The sequence below is a fragment of the Choloepus didactylus genome, chromosome X (assembly GCF_015220235.1).
Source record: "Choloepus didactylus isolate mChoDid1 chromosome X, mChoDid1.pri, whole genome shotgun sequence".
In the NCBI taxonomy this organism is placed as follows: Eukaryota; Metazoa; Chordata; class Mammalia; order Pilosa; family Megalonychidae; genus Choloepus; species Choloepus didactylus.
Window position 1 is genome coordinate 186,417,080 of NC_051334.1, and position 7,438 is coordinate 186,424,517.

Consider the following 7,438-nt stretch of genomic DNA (forward strand, 5'->3'; position numbering starts at 1 on the left):
AATCAAGAATAAAACCCTAGTCAAGAAGGAGAAATTGACCTTCAGAGTTAATCCATCAAAATAATCAGATCCCCAAACATCAAAAAAAAATTACAAGCCACACTAAAAAACAGGAAGAAATGGCTCAGTCAGTGGAACAAATTAAAACTTCAAAGGAGACACAAAATTTGGAACAACTGATCAAAGAAGTTCATACAAATCTCCTAAATCAATTCAAGGAGATGAAGGAAAATGTGGAAAGAAAGAAACTAACAGTGGACATAGAGCTAAAGTATATTAAGAAGACAGTGTTACACATAAAGAAGAATTCAAAAGTCTCAAAAGAATCATAACAGAAATTATGGGGATGAAAGGCAATATGGAGATTAATAATACACTAAAGACATACAACAGTAAATTTAAACAAGCAGAAGTAAAAATCAGAAAACTAGAAAACAGGACAATCTAAGTCATACAGTCAGAAGAACAGATATAAAAAAAAGTTTAAAAATTGAGCACTGTCTCAGGGATGTAAGTGAAAACATGAAGAGTACAAATATATGCATCATGGGTGTTTCAGAAGGAGAAGAGAAGGGAAAAGAGGCAGAAGGAATACTCGAGGAAATAATTGCCTCAAATTTCTCAACTCTCATGAAAGAGAAATATACATGTCCAAGAAGTGCAATGTGCTCCAAACAGAATAAACCCTAGTAGACTTACTCTGAGACACATACTAATCAGAATGTCAAAGGCCAAAATAAAGAAAGAATTCTGAAAGCAGCAAGAAAAAGTGATTCATTACATATAAGGGATCCTCAATAAGACTAAGTGCTGATTTCTTATCAGAAATCTTGCAGGTGAGAAAGCATATTGAAAGAGAAAAACTGCAGCCCAAAATTCTTTATCCAGGAAAACTGTCCTTCAAAAACAAGGGAGAGTTTAAAATATTCTCAGATAAACAGAAACAGAGAGAGTTCATCAACAAAAGATCTGTCCAATAAAAATTAGTAAAGAGTTCTGCAGATAGAAAGGAAAAGACAGAAGAGAGTGGCTTGGAGTAGTGTGAAGAAGTGAATATCTTCAGTAAAGGTAACTAACAGGATAAATGCAAAACTGAGAAGTACTGTATCCTCAATATATGACTACACTTTAATTCCTATAAGAGTCAGAATAATGACTACACTTTAATTCCTAAATGAGTCATAATACAATTGAACAGGAAAAAGTCATATTTCCTGATAACGGACATGCAAAATATAAGGAGGCAATGTGGGAGAAAAACAAATAAAGAAGGGAAATGGAGAGATACGGGAGCAGAGAACATATAAGTTACTGAAGCTAAGTTGGTATCTTTTCAAATTAGTAGGTTATAGGCATAGGTAGTGTTATGAAAAAGTATTTTTAAAATATACAGAAACAGAAATGAGAAAGGTATCAGTCACATACATCACAAAAAATAAATTGTACAGAAAAGGAGTCTGCAATAAAGGAAAAAAGAGACAAGGAAGATTTAACATAAAAAAATCAAAGTAAAAACGGTGAAGTAAGTACTGTCTTTACAGTAATTACACTGATTGTTAATGAATTAAACTCCCCAATTAAAAGACACAGACTGGCAGAATGGATAAAAAAGCACAATCCAACTATATGTTGTTTACAAAAGACTCACCTTAGACCCGACACAAGTAGGTTGAAAGTGAAAGAATGGAAAAAGATATTCCATGCAAATAGTAACCAAAAGACAGGTGGGGTAACTAATACAAATACTGGACAAAATAGACTTTAAGTCAAAAGCTGTCATAAGAGACAAAGTATGGTACTATACATTAATAAAAGGGACAACCTACCAAGAAGAAATATGTATGCACCTAACCATAGGGCCCAAAAATACATGAGGTGAACACTGGCAAAACTGAAGGGAGAAAGATAACCTCTACAAAAATAGTTGAAGATTTCAATATATCCCTCTCATCAGTAGATGAAACATCTAGACAGATCAATAAAGAAAAAGAGAACTTAAATAATATGATAAATGAATTAGACATATACAAAACATTGCACCCCAATACAACAGGATACACATTCTTCTCAAGTGCACATGGATCATTTTCCAGAATAGACCACATCTTGTATCACAAGTTTCAATAAATTTAAGAAGATTGAAATTATGCAAAGCATCTTCTCTGACCACAATGGAATGAAGCTGGAAATCAATAACAGGCAGACAACTGGAAATCCACAAATATATGGAAGTTAAATAACATACTCTTAAACAATCAATGGATCAAAGAAGAATTTGCAAGGGAGATCAGTAAATATCTTGAGATGATTGAAAATGAGAACAAAAACATCAAAATTTCTGGGATGCAGTGAAGGCAGTACTGAGAGAGAAATTTATAGCCCTAAATGCTTACATTAAGAGAGGAGAAAGAGCTAAAATCAAACACCCTAACTGCACACCTGGAGGAACTAGAAGCACAGCCAACTAAACCCAAAATAAGCAGATGTGCAGAATTAACAAAGATTGGAGCAGAAAAAAAATGAGAATAAAAGTATAGACAACATTAACAAAACCAAAAATTGGTTCTCTGAAAAGATCAATAAAATTGACAAACCTTTAGCTAGACTGACCAAAAAAAAAAAAAAGAGAAGATGCAAATAAATAAAATCAGAAATTAGAGGAGTGACATTTCTACTGACTCCACAGAAATGAAAAGGATCATAAGAGGATATTATGAACAACTGTATGCCAACAAATTAGGCAACCTAGATAAAATGGACAAATTCCTAGAAACACACAAACAGCCTACACTTGCCCTGGAAGAAATGGAAGCTCAGAACGGACCAATTACAAGTAAAGAGATTGAATCAGACATCAAAAACTTCCCAAAAAAGAAAAGCCCAAGACCAGAAGGCTTCACAGGTGAATTCTACCACATATTCCGAGATGAATTAATACCAATCCTTCTCAAACCCTTCAAAAAATTGAAGAGGAAGGAGCACTACCTAACTCATTCTATGAGGCCAACATCATCCTAACACCAAAGCCAGATAAAGATACTACAAGAAAAAAAATTATAGATCAATTTCTCTTATGAATATAGATGAAAAATCCTCAACAAAATACTAGCAAGTTGAATCCAACAGCACATTAAAAGAATTATACACTATGATCAAAACGCATTTGACAAAATCCAGCATCCTTTCTTGATAAAAACACTGAGAAAAATAGGAATAGAAGGAAAAAAACACAACATGATAAAGGGCATATATGAAAAACTCACAGCTAACATCATGCTCAATGGTGAAAGACTGAAAACTTTCCCTCCAAGATCTGGAATAAGACAAGGATGCCTACTGTCAACACTGTTATTCAACATTGTACTGGAAGTTCTAGCCAGAGCAATTAGGCAAGAAAAAGAAATAAAAGGCAACCAAATTTAAAGGAAGAAGTAAAACTTTCATTATTTGCAGATGACATAATCCCATCTATAGAAAGTCCAGAAAAGTCAACAACAAAGCTTCCCAAACTAATAAATGAATTCAGCAAAGTGGCAGGGTACACGATCAACACACAAAAATCAGTAGTGTTTCTATACACTAGTAACTAGTAATCTGAGGAGGAAGTCAAGAAAAAAAGTCAAGTTATAATAACAATGAAAAGAGTCAAATATTTCATGATAAATGTAATCAAGTATGTAAAGGTGTTATACACATGGAAAACTACAAAACTTTCCTAAAAGAAATCAAAGAATATCTAAATAAATGGAAGGATATTTCATGCTCATGGATTGGAAGATGAAATATCATTAAGATGTCAATTCTACCCAAAAATGATTTACAGATGCAACACAATCCCTATCAGAATTGTAACAGCTTACTTTGCAAAAATGGGACAACCAATCATAAAATTGATTTGGAAGGTTAAGGGGCCCCAAATAGCCAAAAACATGTGAAAAAAGAAGGAATTTGGAGGACTAACACTTCCTGACTTTAAAGCATATTACAAAGTTAGCTTGGTCAAAACATCATGGTACTGGCACATGGATAGATACATAGACCAATGGAATCAAATTGAGAGTTCAAAAATAGACCCTCACATCTATGGCTAATTGATTTTTTACAAGGCTGACAATTCCACTCAATTGGGAAAGAATATTCTCTCTACCAAATGGTTCTGGGAGAACTGGATATCCAAATGCAAAAGAATGAAAGAGGATCCCTATCTCACACCATACATAAAAATTAACTCATAATGGATCAATGACCTAAATATAAGATCTAGGACTATATAACATCTAAAAGAAAACCTAGGATGCATCTTCATGATCTGGTGTTAGGCAAAGTTTTCTTAGACTTTATGTCCAAAAGACAAGAAAGAAAAGGAAAAAATAGATAAATGAGACTTCATCAAAATTAAAAAACATCTTTGCTTCAAAGTACTATATCATGAGAGTAAAAAGACAGACTACTCAATGGGAGAAAATATTTGGAAGCCACATATCCAACAAGTGTTTAATATCCAGAATATATAAAGAAATCCTACAAGTGAGCAACAAAAAGAAACAATCCAATTGAAAAATGGGCAAAAGACTTGAATAGACATTTATAAAAATGTTCTTTCATGAATTATAGCAAATGCACCATGCTAACACAAGGTATTAATAATAGAGATGTATATGGGAAAAAATAATACACCCTAATGTAAACTAAGAACTATAGTTAATAGTACAATTATAATATTCTTTTGTCAATTGTAACAAAGTTACCACATGAATACAAAGTGTTAATATAGGGGAGGTATAGGGGAATGCTGTATTTATATATTTTATGCATGATATTTCTGTGAAACTACAACTTCTGCAACAAAAATAAATTATTACCAATAAAAAAATCGGTTTTTGAGTGCCTAGCCTGCCACTTAGTAGTGATGGGCTCTGCAGCCACTCAGCTGCATTAGTCTTTGGTTGTGCTCAGCTGCAGAATGAGCATGCTAGTAATGCCAACCTCCCAGGGTTGTTGTGAGCATTAAATGAAATAATGCACATAAGACTAGCTCAGAACTGTAATTTACCGGATACTTTGGTTATAATTGTTTTCATGTTTTATATTCTCTCTTGGGTCTTGTCCACAAGCATATAGACCTTTCCTATCTATGATCAGTGTGTGCAAAATTTCATAGCTTGCCACTTGCTCTTAGCCTGGGCATGTTTGCCTGTTGCTACATCATCACTAGCATCATTTTAAAGGTTGTGTGCTGTCTTAACTGGATGTGCCAAAATGCATCAAACCATTTCCCCACTGTTGAGTGTTCTATCCCTGAAGCTTTGTTAAATAGATAACAGCAATGAGCATCTTTTACTGGTTGGTATTTTTTTAAAACATCCACAGGAAACTTTAACTCCATGTCTACAAGGGATAAAGAAGTTCTTCTTTCCGGAGAGTTAAACAGCCAAATTCAGGCTAGCTGCTAGCAAGGCTTTCACGAGCCAGAGCAGACCTGCCACAAAGGCAGTGCCTCAGGACCCATAAATTGTGCTTTGTGCCCTATAAAGACAGGAAACAAAGACAGAGAGGGGCCTGGGCAGTGATTTTTCAATGTAACTGAGGGCATTGCTATGCGTATTTCAAGAACTCCTGCTTAGAGATTGGAATAGATGTAAACAAAACTTTTAAGCACCACAAGCCAAAGTCCTTGCCCAAAGAGGTTACAATTCAAAATGGCCTAATTGCATACGGGAACAAAGAGTAAAGTGGCCTGGGCTGACAGTCACAATGTGTCTGGAATTGGAATTGGCGCCATCGGAGGCTTTGCCAGGAGGCAGGTCTGGGGCAGGCCAGAGTCGGAAGCGCAGTCAGAGGGAAAGGAGGCTGGAGCCAAAAGCCACCCAGGAGAAAGAAAAAGGAGGAGAGCAGACACAGTGAGGTTAAGCAAGAAGAGTTGGAATAGCACCACAGGGGGGAAATCCTTTACAAAGCTGCCTCATTAGGAAAGAGCAAATGGAGTAGAGGGAAATGACCCTCCTGGTAATGGCAAGAGAACCAGAGGGAGGCTGGCTTCGTGAACAGGAAGTGGGCCTAGAAGACATGGGTGCTGACCATGTACAAACCCAAGGAGCATTCCAGAGAGGGCCTGGTTCTCACCAGTGTAACACATGGAAGAGGAGAGGGGGGTGGAAGCAATCAGAGGCCAGCCTGACAGTGTCATCTTTCTGCTTAAACCCTTAAAAGGTTCCCCATGGCTCTTAGGGCAAAGACTCCACAATACAGCTTACAAGACCCTGAATGTTCTGGCCCCTGCCAATCTTGCCAGTCTCATGAATTCACAGCACCCCGTTTTCTGGCTCAGAGTGCCTCCTTTCAGTCCCTTGAAAGAGTCATGCTCTCTCTCACCTTCAAGCCTTCTTACATGCTTTAAACTCTGCCTGCAGCATTCTCCCTTCTCACCTTCCTCACCTGGCTAATTCCTACTCATGTTTCAGGTCTCAATTAAAATGTCTTTTTCTCCAGAAAATGTAGGTTTATACACTCCCTGAAATCTTGTACATTCCCTATAGTGACTTTCCCGTCTCTATGATAGTCTGTGAGCCTAAATGGGGTGGGTGCCATGTCTGTCCTGCTCACCACTGACTCCCCAGTGCCTGGCAAAGCATGGGTACTAAATAAATATTTTGAATAAAAGAATGAATAGAAGAAAGCAAATGAATTGAATCCATTTAGCGTAGTCACCACTTACTGAATGTGCAGTCCGTGCCAAGCTTTGTACTAACAGTGGTGTGCAAGACAAGCATGTTCCCTGTTCTTCTTTGAGCCCATGTCTTGTCTAGTATGGACATAGACAGGTACATAAAGAATTCTGGTATAGTAAGTGCTCCAGCAGAGATGCAGACTGCTCTTGGGGAAGAGGGACAGAGAAGAAGAAATGGAAAGGCCCCATGGAGAGGAAAGGATTTGAGCTGGGCTTTGGAGGTCCAGTAATCCTTTAGCAGACAAAGAAGGGGGAAGAAGGATGTTTCTAGAGGATAGAGCAGGTGGAGCAAAGTCAAGGAGCCAGGAAAGAATGGAAGATGTTCAGAGGACAGCAAGGAGGTTGTGTGGCCACTGTCAGCTTTATCTAATTCTGCTGTGAAGTGAGGATACAAAGTAGGCAGTGGCTAGATCACAGAGAGTCATATATGCCAAACTGGACTTTATTCCATAGTCATTGGGGGATACATACAATGCTTGAGTAGGGAAGTCACATAAGAAGAGCTATGCTTTGGTTGATGGATGGACTGCCATGAGTCAACAGCCTGCCCTGCTCAGAATCTATACTTCATGGTCTATAGTCTAAAAATGTATACATGCTTACCAAATTACAGAAGGTATAGAAAGGATAATTATGGGACATGTTGGATAAATCCTGCAATACTCATATAAGAGAGGCTGGGTTGGGGCCAGATCTGTGATACACATTTAC